General features: G+C 48.0%; 1 protein-coding gene across 3 annotated transcripts in view; it reads right to left on the bottom strand.

The window, feature by feature from the left end:
- Positions 1-470: 470 nt before the first annotated feature.
- PWWP2A (PWWP domain containing 2A) overlaps positions 471-14,515 on the bottom strand; it is a 309,946-nt gene continuing 295,901 nt past the window's right edge. For all 3 annotated transcript variants that reach the window (XR_011305040.1, XM_069653901.1, XM_069653902.1), the window contains one exon: positions 471-1,533. The gene's annotated coding sequence lies outside the window, so the exon portion shown is untranslated. The remainder of the gene's footprint in view (positions 1,534-14,515) is intronic.

Below are 14,515 nucleotides of genomic sequence, written 5' to 3'. Positions count from 1 at the left end.
CATTCATTCCTGGTCACAGAGCCCTTTTCATTAAGAACAAGCCACAGCCAGGGAAAGTGGGATGTAGTAAAACACTGCTGTATGATTATGCATTCCAAAAAATGATCACCTATTGCTTCTGAAGGAGTAGAAAGGTTTTCAGTAATGGAGGGCTGTCTAATCCTTGAACCCTGAGACTGCAAGCACGATTAGGGCAGTGGATAGTCACCACATCATTGGGATATCAAGCAGCAACTCACAGACCAATCAATATGTGAAATGGCCTTATACACCCGAAGGGCTAGCCAGCTTTGAAATCGGTATCTAAAGAAAGCAACTTATACAGTGTAACACATTATTTGCTTTTGTGAAGCACAAATTTAGATGGTGAGCAATGGAATGCTCTAATGCTATGCAGTGGCTTGTGTAAATTAGAGTGCGCGCACACACACACACGAAATTAGATGTTTGGGAAAAGAAAGAAGGGTTAATTAAAAAAAATGAAAATCTTTATTATTAATTTTCCATGTTTTTCTTCACTGGTGGTGGTTCTGAGGGGGGCTGGAGGGAGGGCTAAATGAAAACCCTGAAATGTGAAGGAAGTTTCAAGTTCACTTCATTATAATTTAACCTAGACAGTGCCTTAATCTAAAGCATTTCACGTACTTTTTATACAATTATTAACATCCAATCACATGTCAGCCTTTTATCTCCATCTATACAAATCTGCCTTGGATACAGGGCTACCACAGGCTCCTTCCTTGGATGTGCTTTCCAGCATCAGGACCTTTCCCTCCAAAAAAAAAACAACCTAATCCTACAACTATTCAAAAGTCAAACATCTTTCATAATTCTCATTCACAACGTGCAGGGAGCTGCTCTACGCACACAGTCCAATGTGTTTAAATAGGGAAATGTCTGGGGTTTGGTCTTGCAAAGAAACAGTTAATAAATTAGAATTTTCAAACAATGAGATGGTTGGCAGTGCATTATAGAAAAATTACTCTTCACTTGAGAGTTAAGTGGGTGTTAGTGGGGGACTGACAATCCATTCGAGGCTTCACTCTGGAGAACACAATAGTACTTGATGCCTTGCTGCACAAGTCCCTGAAGATCGCAAGTAGACGTTATGGAATTGTAGACTGGAAACACAATGGCAGATGCTGCTCCCGGCACACTTATCTGCCGCCCAGTTGCACCAGTGGATGGAGTCCTAACAAGTCATGAGCCGACACATTCAGGAAGTGCTTATCTGTGATACCTGGTCCAAAGAATCAAGAGGGTCCCCAAATGTTCAGGAGGTGCAGCTCCTTGGTCATGCATTAGTTATTGCAAAATAGGTTATAAAAAAATAAGTCAACTGGACACTTTCAAAGAGCAGAAAAATTAACAACAGATCCAGGAGTCTTGATGTTTTTAGTTTTTTTTATCTTCACAGATCACGTTTACTTCTTTACGAAGTTGCACATTACTGACTTCTTTGCAGCGAGTCATAGCACCTCTGCTTGGCAGTGTGGTAAGATCCGCAGCATATACACGGCTAGTGTCTTTGAGCTAGAAAAGAAAAAAGAAAAAAAAAGGCTACATGATTTCCGGTTTATCACAAAACATACTTATTAGGACTTATAACCAGAATCCCTTAGCCCAACGTATGTATACATTAATTGGGGAAACTCTAATCTATGCAAATGTCTAAATATTCCCAACATTACAGTTGTATTCAACTTGTTGGGCAATTGCAGTTGGAAAATGAACTTGACTGACCACACATAAAATTGAGATGGGTTTCAAAGCATCCCATACATTGTGCTTTTCTTACACGATCCATACTAGCTTTAGAGTTCACTGCAATGTAACGGACACCACACCATAAATATACACTATGCTTACATTGACGGTCCATTTTGACAACAAACACCAAGATGCAGTGTTCGCTCTATGTCACAAGCTTACTTTGTAATTGTAATTGTGAGCTGCCACAAAGAACAGTTGATCTGAAACCAATACTCCCATCACAAACCACCCTTGCTACAAAAGCTTGACATGGGTTTGAGTGCGTTGAATTTTAAGTAGGAAACCTTTATGACTTATTAGATGTGGCCACAATGCCCACATGTAGCATGATCACAGAAGAGGGGTCAAGCACCATTGGGACCTGCCCTAAATTAGTCACTTCCAATAGAGTGCTCTCGAGCTCCAATGTGAGCATCTGTACTGCCACCGACAATAGCTTCCAGCAGTCCTACTGGGGAAGAACTGTACACTAGAATCTCAAAAAAGGGTTGGGGTGGGGATTCATAAGTAACGGACATCAAAATCCTTCAGTGCCTGCAGCTGCCGCAATAGAGGGGGGAAATCAACTGTCCCCAGAAAACATGATCTGCAGGCTAAAATCCCCAAAAGTGTTCTTTCCATCCCAAACTCTTGTGAAATTCGATAACTACTTACAAATACCAAACACTGACTACAACCTTCAACCCATCCAGACCAGTCAACATGTTTTATACCCCTGAATGTCATTACTTTTCTCTTAGTTAGGCTGATGTTAATGGGGTTAGCCCTGCTGTATGTAAAACTTGTTACAAGTCGCAAATGGAAGACGGAAAACCGAGCTATTGCGGGGATAAATTGGGAAACAAATTCCATTATCTGTGTGTTGGAATGACTACACAATTAGGTGATCAGAAGGGGAAACTGTAAATGTGTTAAATGAGTTCACCATCTCAGATTAAGAATTTATTTTATTGTATTTGGTTACATGGCCAAACCCTTAGGTATCATGGCGTAGGTTACATACATCTTGCTGAGCTTGCACAGTAACATATATCTTGGGTATCTTGAGCAGACATTCGTCTTAGGTATCTTGGTCAGTTACATTTTAGGCACATATATACACATTTTGTGCAGTTACATATGTTGAAAAGGAGAGGTGGGTTTCACAAAAAATACAAGGTAAATAGCAGGTCAGGGTCATACATATTGGGTTGGGCTTATGCTGTTCGTATTTGTTAAACAGCCAGGTTTTTAATAGTTTCTTAAACTTCGGGAAGGAGGTTTCCATAGAGATTGGCGGCCTTGTACCCCCACTGAGCTGCTGGTAAAATACAACATGGAAGATAATGGCCCAACTCTCTATTTCTGTTACTATGGAAGATTTAAACTTGATGAAACGGCTTTCAATTGAAAGAAAACCACTTGTTTTTTCCCCCCTAGAAGTGTTGGACAATTAATGATGCCACTATAATAAGCGTTGGCCGCCATTACACATGCGGCATGCCGACACTCTGATGGGGGAAAACGTGTAAGAACATAATCATCTTATTTTATAGAATAGATGGCATTTTAAATGTGAGAATAAAATGAAAGAATTTGAATATCAAGATCAATATTTACAATAATGTTCACAGCTCCTCTACAATACAAAGATATACCAATGATCCATTTAACTGGTTAAGGAGGGCGGAAGCACAATCATTTTTTATCTCAAATTTCAAGAGATAAATTAACTAACTGGCCGTAAGATATAGGGGAGATCATAAATTGGAGGACTGACCAATGTCTGCAGATCCAAAGCATCTCACAGATAGTACAAACTAAGACTCAGATATGAACCTATATTCAGATATTAACCAGGTTTCTCACCGTAGTGACCACCTTACTCGTAGTCCATAGTCCTCTTTCCTCCATACTTATGGGACATCTCTCCGTCCTGTGGGACGGGACCGGAGCACTTTGTAAAAAGCATCCAAATTTTTTTTTTCAAAAATGTGTCCTTCCTCTCTTTCTGCGCGGGGCCCAGCATGCCGCCGTAACCCCGCCCACCATGGCTCCGCCCCGCACATCGCCCATCAGTCCTTTTCTATCGCCAGGTCAGAGACCTAGTAGCAATAACAGAGGAACCTTATTAGAGGGGACGGCGGGCGGGCGTATGGAGGAAAGGCGACTATGGACTAGGAGTAAGGGGTCACTACGGTGAGTAACCTGGTTATACTCCTACGTCCCACCCCCTTTCCTCCATACTTATGGGAGATTCCAAAGCACTCCTAACTGGAACTACGGGTGGATGGAAATACCCCTTATTGCAAAAGGTTCTTCAGCACAGCCTGACCAAACGGAGCATCAGCTCTCGAGCTCATCTCAAGACAATAATGCTTACAAAAAGCAAATGGGGAGGCCCAAGTAGCTGCCCTAGCGATGGACTCCCAGGGGACATACTTCTGAAAAGCAACCGCAGCTGCCTTGCCCCGCACCAGGTGTGCATGAATACCCTTAGGAGGTTTCAGCCCTTGAATAGTGAAAGACTCCGTAATGCAGGCGGCGGTCCACCGAGAAATAGTCGCCTTAGACGGCTGCTTACCCTGAGGGTTACCGAAAGTCACAAAAAGCTGAGAAGAACTCCTAAGCTCGGAAGTCCTGTCAAGGTAGAATTTAAGAGCCCTTCTGACATCAAGACAGTGCCAAACCCTTTCTGCCTCTGAGGTAGGGTTCGGAAAAAAGACTGACAGTGAGATCGACAGATTCAGATGGAATTCAGTTACCACCTTCGGTAGAAAGGCAGGGTTTGTCCGTAGGACCACCTTGTCCTTGTGAAAAACCAAGAAGGGATGCTCCACTGACAAGGCCTGGAGCTCACTCACTCGCCTTGCTGAGGTAACGGCGACAAGAAAGGACACTTTCCATGATAGGTACTTGAGGTCCACCGTGGCCATGGGTTCAAAGGGCTTATGGCACAGCGCCGTCAGGACTACATTTAGGTCCCACGGCGGGTGCGGACTACGAACTGGAGGGTAGAGGCGTGTCAAGCCTGCAAAATGCCTCTTGACGACTGAGTTACTCAGAGAGTAGGAACATTGGTCTGTAGAAAGATAAGCGGAGACCGCTGAACGGTAAGTTCTGCAGGACAGAACGTGAACACCCGACTCTGCTAGGGAGGACACGAAGGACAGCACAGTGTCAATTGTAGCCACCCTTGGGTCCAACTGCTTTCCCAAACACCAATGACAGAACCTGAGCCGTTTACTCCTGTATTGGGATCTGGTCGAGGGTTTCCTGGCTGCCTGGATAATACGCATGTTATCCGTAGACAAGTTAAGAGGCTCTAAAGATCTGAACTCTGGCACCATGCCGCCAAGCTGAGCGTTTGTGGGGAGGGGTGCCATATCTGCTGCTCCCCCTGATGAAGAAGATCGGGGGTCACCGGTAGCCTGATCAGCGGATACACCGACAGGTGTTGAAGTTCTGAGAACCAAAACCTGGCCAGCCACCAGGAGGCTATGAGTAGAAGGGAGCAGTTCACAGAGTTACTCAGCTTCCAAATTACTTGATGGACTAGAGGCAGAGGCGGGAAGGCATAAGCTCTCATGTTGTGCCATGGAATCTCGAGAGCATCCCCCAGAGAGGAGGCTCCCAGCCCTCTTCTGGAAGCATACAGCGGAAGCTTCCTGTTCACTGCCGTAGTGAAGAGATCCACCTCCGGTGTGCTCCAATGCGAGAAGATCCATGAGAGGACCTCTGTCTTCAACTCCCACTCGTAGCTGACCACTGTCCGCCGGCTGAGGGCATCCGCTGTGACATTCAGCTGGCACGGAATGTGTACTGCAAGCAGCCAGACACCATGAAGCACAGCCCACTCCCAAATCTGGATGGACAGTTCCACGAGGGGGGGGGGCGGTGGTGGGGAGACTTCCTTCCCCCTTGCTTGTTGATGTAATACATTGACATCACATTGTCCGTGCGTATGCGGACCACCTTGTTGGCAATGACCGGTCTGAACGCCTTGAGCGCTAGAAAGATCGCCAGAAGCTCCAAATGATTTATGTGCAGGAGCTTGTCCTGAGGCGACCAGAGGTCCGATACTTGTAGAAGATCTAACGTCACACCCCACCCAGGAGGGAGGAGTCCGTTGTGATCGTCACCATAGGAGCTGGGTCCTGAAAACCCGCACCCACCGACAGGTTGCTGAGAGATGACCACCATTCCAGATCCACTCTCATGGAATCCGGAATCATTATAAGCTTGGAATCCGGGTCCACCGCCTGACGCCAGGAACTCCGAAGAGCCATCTGGGTCTGTCTCATCTTGAGACGAGCCAGAGGAAGAGCCAGCACACACGAGGCCATGAGGCCCAGAAGCCTCTGGAACCACCAGGCTGACATGCTCTTCGACTGCGCAAACATCTGACACGTGGCTAACAGATCCGCCATTCTGTCCCCGGTCAGGTACACTCTGCAGTCGATCGTGTTCCAGCGAAAACCCAGGAAAATCAGGTCCTGAGAGACCGTCATGGAAGATTTCCGCCAGTTCACCGACAGGAGCTGAAGGAGAGATTGGAGATTGCCCGCTGCTGCCAGCGGACAAGGGCTGCGTAAGAGCCAGTCGTCCAAATATGGATACACATGAATACCCTGGAGACGAAGATGGGCCACAATCACCGACATCTTTGTGAAGACACGCAGTGCCGAGCTGAAGCCAAAAGGAAGCACTCGAAACTGGAAGTGCTCCTCTCCCAAAGAGAAGCGGCGATATCTCCTGTGTGGGTTCCAAATCAGGATATGCATGTACGCATCCTGAAGATCCACCACGCTGAGCCAATCGCCCATCTGCAAGGAGGAGCGTATCTGGCTGGGCGTGATCATCTTGAATTTCTCTTGGGGTAGGAAAAGATTTAACTGGGAAAGGTCTAATGTTGCACAGGCCAAGCCTGGTTGGGTTTGGGCACCGTAAACAGCCGGGAGTAAAAGCCCTCCCCTCGCTCTCCAAGGGGAACGGGTTCCACAGCTCTGAGGTCCCAAAGTTTCTGAACCTCGGCTTTGAGGGAGGGCGAGCCCGACAGCTGAAAAGGAGGGTTGAGGGGTGGGGTAGAGGTAAGCGGAAGCCCGCCCGAGCGACTGACGAGACCCATCTGTCTTCTGTGATGGTCTGCCACGTCTCCCAATGAGAAGCAATGCGTCCTCCCCCCGGGGTCTCGTGCGAGCGTGGAAAACCCTCATTTAGTAGGTTTATCGGTGGCAGTGCCCCCTGAACTTGAGGAGGCTGAGGAGCGGGAGAAAAACTGTGTCCGTTGTTGCCTATGGCGGTTGTTCCCCGCAGGGGTATCCACTCTGCGAGATTTTCGGTCGAGGAAGCCCCTAAAGCCAGAGGAAGGTCGACTTTGCGACAACGTTCTCTGGGTTTTGAAAGGAGCCCTAACTAGGACAGACAAGGACTTAGCTGTCTGAGTGCTGTCCTTCGTCTTGGTGAGCTCTATATCTGTTGTAGAATGAAAGAGCTCCTTCCCATCGAACGGAAGGTCCAACACCTTGTCCTGCACTTCTTTTGAGAATTTAGTTGCATGCAGCCACGCCTGCCGTGAGGTATCAACCCCCAGCATAAGGCCCGAGCCCAGGTGTCTATGTGATGAGCCGCAGCCTCCAGGAGATCCTGTGCCAAGACCCTGGCGTCGGATAGGCCTCCTTTAAAGTCTTCCAGCATCTGGACCGGGATAAACTCCTCAAACTCCGACAGACCTTTCCACATCCGCATGTTAGCTCCCGCTAATATCAATTCAGCGTTGGCCTGCCTGAGCTGCAAGGCAGAGTTGGCGAAGATTTTCCTCCCGAGGGAGTCGAGGAGCTTGTCCTCCTTTCCCAGAACCCGAGTAGCCGTTGTGGAAGAGGATGCTGCAGGCCTGGACTGCAAAGTGGCCGCAGCCACTACTGTGGAGGAGGGGGGCGGACAAGACGACAGGGCCACCTCTTCCGAAGAATGCAGCCTGTATCTCGCATCAATTTTCTTATTGACAAAAAGTCCAGAGTGTGGCTTTTCCAAGACACTGCGGACCTCGGCCAGAACGTCCTTCTGCAAGAACAGGCCGGTACACTCCAAGGGAGACAAGGTGAACGCCCCAGAAAGCACGCCCTTCTGCGGAGCGGGTGCCGGGGCACTGGAACATCTACGAAGTTCATCATGTCCAGTACCCGGTCATGAAAAGCTCTGATAGAGCGGGGAAGGTCCTCGCTGTCCTGATGGCCTTGCGCGTCATCCGACAGGTCAGGATCCTGCTGAGCCGTGTCGGGGGCTGCCTTGTCCACAGGCGACAATGGAGGCAAAGGCGGAAGAGTCAGGGAAGGCACCGTAGGCAAGGGAGGCGCCGGCAGAACCACCGGAGGAACAGGTGGAGTCCGAGGCACGGGAGGACATATCTCCCTAAAGAACCCTTTGAAATACTCCCTCATGGGGTCGGTACACATAAGCGTTTGAAATTTACCGAAAAAATGCATCCTGCGGGGACTGTTTCGGAACCTGAGGACGACAAATCCAGGGACGTAACGGGGAAGGGTGCCACACTGGCCCCTCCACCGACGTATCCAAATAAATCAACGGTGCCGACCCTGCAGGCAATGAAATATTGTGCGGAAGAGGCATCAGAGCGTTCCAGTCATAAACTGGCCGATAAGGATGCGCACAAGGGACTATGTTCACCCAAGGAACCAAGCCCTACACCTGAGGCGATGGCGTAGTTGTAGGGGTAGCACCCAAAATGGCTGCCGCAGTCATGGCGGGAACGGGCGCCATTTTGTCCTCATCTGAGGGGAACTGCGGCATGTGAGGAAGTGAGGCAGGGGTCCCCGTCGATGGATCAGGGGTCTTAACTTTAGCCTCAACATAAGGGACCTCGGTAGAGCCGGTACTGTGAGGCCTGGAATGTTTTTGTGACATACCAACCGCCAAATTAGCCTTCGAAGGAAGGACCTCGGCACTGCCGGTAAAAGAAGAACTTTGCTTCTTTGCCCCCTCAACATGTCTAGTGTCGCTGCAAGAGCGGGAACGGTGAGAAACAGCTTTCACTGACAAGGCCTTGCCAGGCCTCTCAGAACTGTTGGTAGCTTTATCCTCTGGACGAGGGACCTCGGACCCAGGTCCGGTAACAGCCTTATCTGCGCGAGCCTCGAACATCCGTTCAGTGACAGCAAGCTCACCCAAGGCCTCGGGGCGCACACCGGTCTTATTTTTGAGGGAAGGCAACAGTGGCCTCAGAGCAAGCTCCGGTGCCCCACGACTCAGTAGAACTGGGTCCACAAATAGCCCCCACAGGAGGGTCCTTGGAGCGTGCTCTGAAATCCACAGGCCCCTTACGGAGACCCTTGGAGAAAACTGCAGTATAATTATTAGGCCCAACTGGCACCTCAGGGCGAACCCCGGTGACAGAGCGATCAACGCCCCTCCCGGCCCGAGAGGAACCTGGAAAGGTATCCCACGGCCAGAAGAACTTACCGGGCGTTTTTTCTACTCGTCGATGAACGCTTGAAAATGTGAAGGAGGGGTTCGTCGGAACACCTCCTCCCACCGCTCCAACCGACGTTGAAGTGCCCGGACCGAAAGGGAGTCGCAGTAAAAACAGGAATCCCAACGGTGATGTGGACCCAAGCACTCTAAATAAAGAGGATGGGGATCCACCTTCGCGAAACAACGGTGACACGATGAACAGTCTGGAAAGTCAAGTTTTAACGACATAGACTAGTACACAATCGCTAGCGAGAGCCAGAGATGAAAAAGGGAAGAAAACCTTCTGAGGATGCAAGTGCGTCCAGTCCCGAACGAGCAGAGAAAAGGACTGATGGGCGATGCGTGGGGCAGAGCCAAGGTGGACGGGGTTACGTCCACCCACGCAGAAAGAGGAAGGACACATTTATGAATTTTTTTTTTGATGCTTTTTACAAAGTGCTCTCGTCCCGGTCCACAGGACGGAGAGATGTCCCATAAGTATGGGGGAAAGGGGACGGGACGTAGGAGTATGAAGATTAACTATATACACATATAAATAAACATTACATTGAATATTTGTAACTACAAACACAATTAAGATATTTGCATAGTTTTTGAAACTATTCTTATACAGAGGATAAGGACCACTAATCAATAACTTGTGTATATCGATGACTTACGAATGGTAAACTAGAAGTACATTGTTGTGCAATATAAATGAACAGATGGATAGTAGATAATTATATTTTTATTTATTCTCTCTATCCCTTCCATTATTTTTCCCTCCCACACGTTAAAAACCGACATAAAATGCAATTGCTATCATGTCAATAGGTATTAACTTTGTTTCAAGATTGTACAATCAATAAACGTTATTACAACGAATTGTAAATAGTTACAACCTTGAAAAAGCCCAGTTGGGAGAAACGCATGTTGGCAGGTAACAAGGGCTTAAGAACATTCATAAATGGAGTATGTAAAGAAATTGATTCAGACTTGTTAATATGATATCAAATAGTTTGTGCATAAGGACATTGATACGATGCCTTTAACAAGGTGGCATAATAACTGAAGATATTAAACAGAAATTGTTGAATTATTGACCTTATACTTATTTTGAAATCAAAGTATTATAAATGAAATACTGAGTTTTGCATTTCATGACTAATCAATAAGAGCTCTGGCTAGTGGGATTAGCATTTGGTACTTGAAATACTTTTTTTAGTTATAAATTAATATGTTTGAGTGTCATTATCAGATTCACAGTGGTAGCCCAATAATTCCAAAAATGAGTAAAGGTTTATTGTGTAAATAGAAAGTGTCTTGATGGAAACACTGAAGAGGTATGCCTAAATCTGAGCTGCCACAATGGATCATATTTACCAGCTGCAAGGTGCACCAACCTATAACACTGTCCCACAACATCCCAATAAATGTTTCCCTGCGTTCTGGCACTTCTGACACTATTGCCACACAGGTCAGATAAAGCATTATGCTTGTGTGCTCAGCAAGAAGCTATTTCGATTAACAGCAAGGCTGGCTCAACCCATCTTCCTTTGTTGATAATTTGAGTAGAAATGTCTAAGTGGTACTCACCCTTTTGCAAGCAATGTTTTCGCTCATAAGCAGTTCCTCATCACCACAGACCTGCTACTGGGCCTAGGCAAGCTTTGGGAGGTCTCACAGATCAAGGCTGTGCTCAGCAGCAGGTCTGTATTGATAAGAAACGAACACCAAGTGCAAACACTTCTAAAGCTGCGGCGTGGCCCTCTAGACAGGTCGAAGGAAAAACATGAGGCATCAGGGAGTGAGTGCTGTGGTGCAAGTAATTTTCCTTGAATGTTCGGGAGAGAGGGGAGGGTTTGAACAGAGCAGGTGGGATTACACCAGGGTTTTTTTTCTTGTGGGTTTTATGGCGGTGTGGGAACTGCACATGGCAGGTGGATGTAGTAGGAGGGGCCATGTATTTGATTATAACATTTTATGGCGAGATCGTGGGGCGGGCGGGGTGTGGGGTGTGCGTTTTGGACAGGTTGATGTTAATCATGGTCACCTCATACATACCCATCCACAAACAGTGCAATGCGGACCCTTGTGTACTGGGCAAATGTGTAGCCAGATATCAAATTGAAAGAACAGCTCCAGAATGAAAATGAGTTCCCGGCGAGGGCCAAGCAGAATGCAACACGCATTCTGATTGGCTCTCGCCGGGTCCTTGCCCGGCCGAGAATCTTTAGATTCTCGGCCGGGATTTCAGCTGCCTTGTCCTCGGCGGGGGGTGTGGCAGCCCCTCAGCCAATGAGGAGGCTCGAAGCAGGGCCATCCCCGCTCAGAGCCTCCACACGGCTGAGAGGCTGCCTTCGTCCCCCGCGGGGGACTCTGGTAAGCCCCTTTCTTTTTCTTCCCTTCCTTCCCTCCCTCCTCCCTGCCCTCCCCACCCCACTTACCTGCTTGCTCCTGCGTCCCCGGTGGGGATGATAGCAGCCTCCAGCAGTGTGGAGACCCGGAGCGTGGCCATCCCCGCGCCTCCACACGGCTGGAAGCTTCCATCGTCCCCCGCCGGGGACGCAGGTACGTATTTTTTTTTTCTTCCCCTCCCTCCCAATCCCACTTACCTTCTGCTTCTTTTTCTTTTTCAGGAGCGGACGGGCTGGAACACTTGTGTTCCCAGCGCGTCCGCTCCCGATGGCTGCCATGGAAAGGGAAAACGGAGTCTGTTTTCCCTTTGCATGGCGGTCATTTTCTTGGTCGTGCTTTTTTTTTTTTCTGTTCTGAAACGCTGCAGCGTTTCGGGACAGAAAAAAAGATGCTTTTAGTGCCCCGGTCACGCACATAATGCAGGCCGGGGTACTAATAGCAATATGACCCTCGCGGCGGGGGCCTTAGCGACTCAGGTAATGCCCCGGGGCCTACGTTAAGGCTATAACTATGGGCCCCGGGGCATTACCTGAGTCAGTAATGCCCCCGCCGCGAGGGTCATATTGCTTAAGCATAAAACACAGAGCTGCCAAGTGACCCTCGATTTGCGGGGCTGGAACGCATTTAAACGTTGAAATTCACAGGCTCCAAAAGCCATCTGCAAATACGTGAGGCATAGTCAATTTATGGCAGGGCCCCACTTATTAAATTTTATTACCCGCCCCTAAAGACCTCTTTCAGTCCGCTTTAAGGGTGCAGAAGTGAAGACTGACAAAGAGTGGTCATGGTGGTTGGCATAAACATTTATTCAAGTGAGAAAAACGCAAAGAAAATCCTATCTTGCCCCAACTCTAAAAGGGGTTTCCCTTCCTCAACCAAAATAACTAATGTCCCAGTCAGAATGTCCAAAGCAAAACGTTCAATGTCAGAATCCTAGTTCTGCCCCTCACACTCCATGTTAAACTAAATAAAAAGGAGGTCTTCGTAGCCAGGTGGATGGACTCCCATCCCCTGGACCAAAGACAGTTCTGGGCTCATCAGTTCCTCAAGTATAATTACGATATAAAAGTGTTGGGGGAAGGTCTCCCTTCCACAGCCATCCTCAGGTTTACAACACAGTTCAACAATTGATGGGAAATGTCTTGGTTCCCCAACTGACCCTTCTCAGGTTTCTTCTCTGCATTTGGGGTCCCGGCCCTGGTTGTCTTACTCACCTGCCAAGTTCTATGTCCCTTTGTATTATTCTCACAGTTCTTTTTATGGTCTCTTGATGTCACATGCAGACCGCGTTTACTTCCTTGCCAAATACTTTCTTCACATAGGTCACTCTCATAGTTCTCTTTATGGTTTCTTGATCTCACATTTAGACTTGGTTTACTCCCCTGCCAAGTACTGTGTTCATATGCATTTCTCTCAGTTCTCTCTATGGCTGCTCTTATGTGACAGCGCTGAATCGCCTTCCCTCCAAGAACTGCCACGAAGATGATTAGACCTTTGTTACTTGATATCCTTTTCTCAAAAGGGTCCTGAGTCTAGTTCTCTTTTTACTGTATCTTGGTAAAGTCCATTAGTATAGTATAGGGGTCATCTTCTCCTCTCCCCCCCCCACTTTCATCCACTAGGCTTCTTACGGTTTCCTACAACCTCTGGGGATCCCCAACCATAGGCTAGGCCTCCCAATTAACTAAAGGGTCTTGGCTGCAGCCCCCTGGTCAGTCGTGGCTTTCCCAGCGTCTTCCTTTGCTTCACTGGAGTTCTGGGACTCTTCTTAGCTCGCCACAGCGGGTCCAGACCCATTTCAGCATCTCCCCTCTTCCTGGACCACGTTTTCTTACAGTGCTGCACTTCGGGCGCTTCCTGCAGCCAGCCTCTCCATTTTCTCAGCAGATCCAGAGGAGACTGCCCCCGTCAGCGCCTCAGTCTGCTCTTGCTGTCCCAGTCTGCAAGCCTCAGTACCTCTCACGGTTCCTCTCTGGAGAATCCAACATTTGGATAAGTCCGTTGTCAGTTTTTATGTCCATTCCCAACAAAGTCTGCAGTTGAAAGCTAGACTGTTCAGGTAAGTTCTTCTGAGTGAACCCTCTGGGTCTGCGACTCTTCCTCACCACAATCTTTTCTGGTTTTGTATCTTTATGATAGTTACCCTTATTCTTCCTTGTGCCAGTACTCAAATAGTAATCTTCATAGGGTCTTTTCACCACCTTCCTGCGTCATATTTTGGACAAAAATGGGAGGGAAGTAGGCTGACGTAAATACATTGAGGCATAAAATGAAGGCTTGGCCACAAAGGGTAAAAAGGATGAGAAAGGATTGGAGAATACCATATTTTCTGCAGGCCCTCCCATAGGGGGGATCCCCGCCCAGTAAAATCTCCTGCGAGTACCACCACCAGGGGCACTATCGGGGAGCGCCCCACCTCCCTGGCCACATGGGAAGGGGTTCCCCCTAGGGGGAGAAGGGACATCTGAAGATTCGTCACACCATGCATCTTTAAAATAAACAGAGGACATATCGCCCCCTGGAACTTCAGTGGGCACAGAGCAATGATAGCTCAGGTGAAGCATGGGCATCTAATTGGTAATTCTTGCAGATGGGGAGCTTTTGTAGTGCGGATCATTTCTTCTGTCCTGCTACCTCCCCAAACCCTGCTTTCCTCACACATTTCTATCCAGAACACCTACAGCAATTTTTGTGGTGCGCAAGTTGCAACTGCAGGAGAAGTGTCCTTCAAAGAGGAATGGGTAAGGAGCATGTCTCTTAATCTGGTGCTCTCCAAATTCAGATTTGACTTTTCTGCACTCCAACACTTCATACTAAAGATTAGCAAACTACTAGTTAAAAGAAACGACAAGCAAATGACATGCTAAGCAAAACA

Source organism: Ambystoma mexicanum, chromosome 3q, assembly GCF_040938575.1.
Source record: "Ambystoma mexicanum isolate Mex_15411 chromosome 3q, UKY_AmexF1_1, whole genome shotgun sequence".
In the NCBI taxonomy this organism is placed as follows: Eukaryota; Metazoa; Chordata; class Amphibia; order Caudata; family Ambystomatidae; genus Ambystoma; species Ambystoma mexicanum.
Note: the sequence above shows the minus strand (reverse complement) of the source record. Positions and strands in the feature narration are given on the sequence as shown.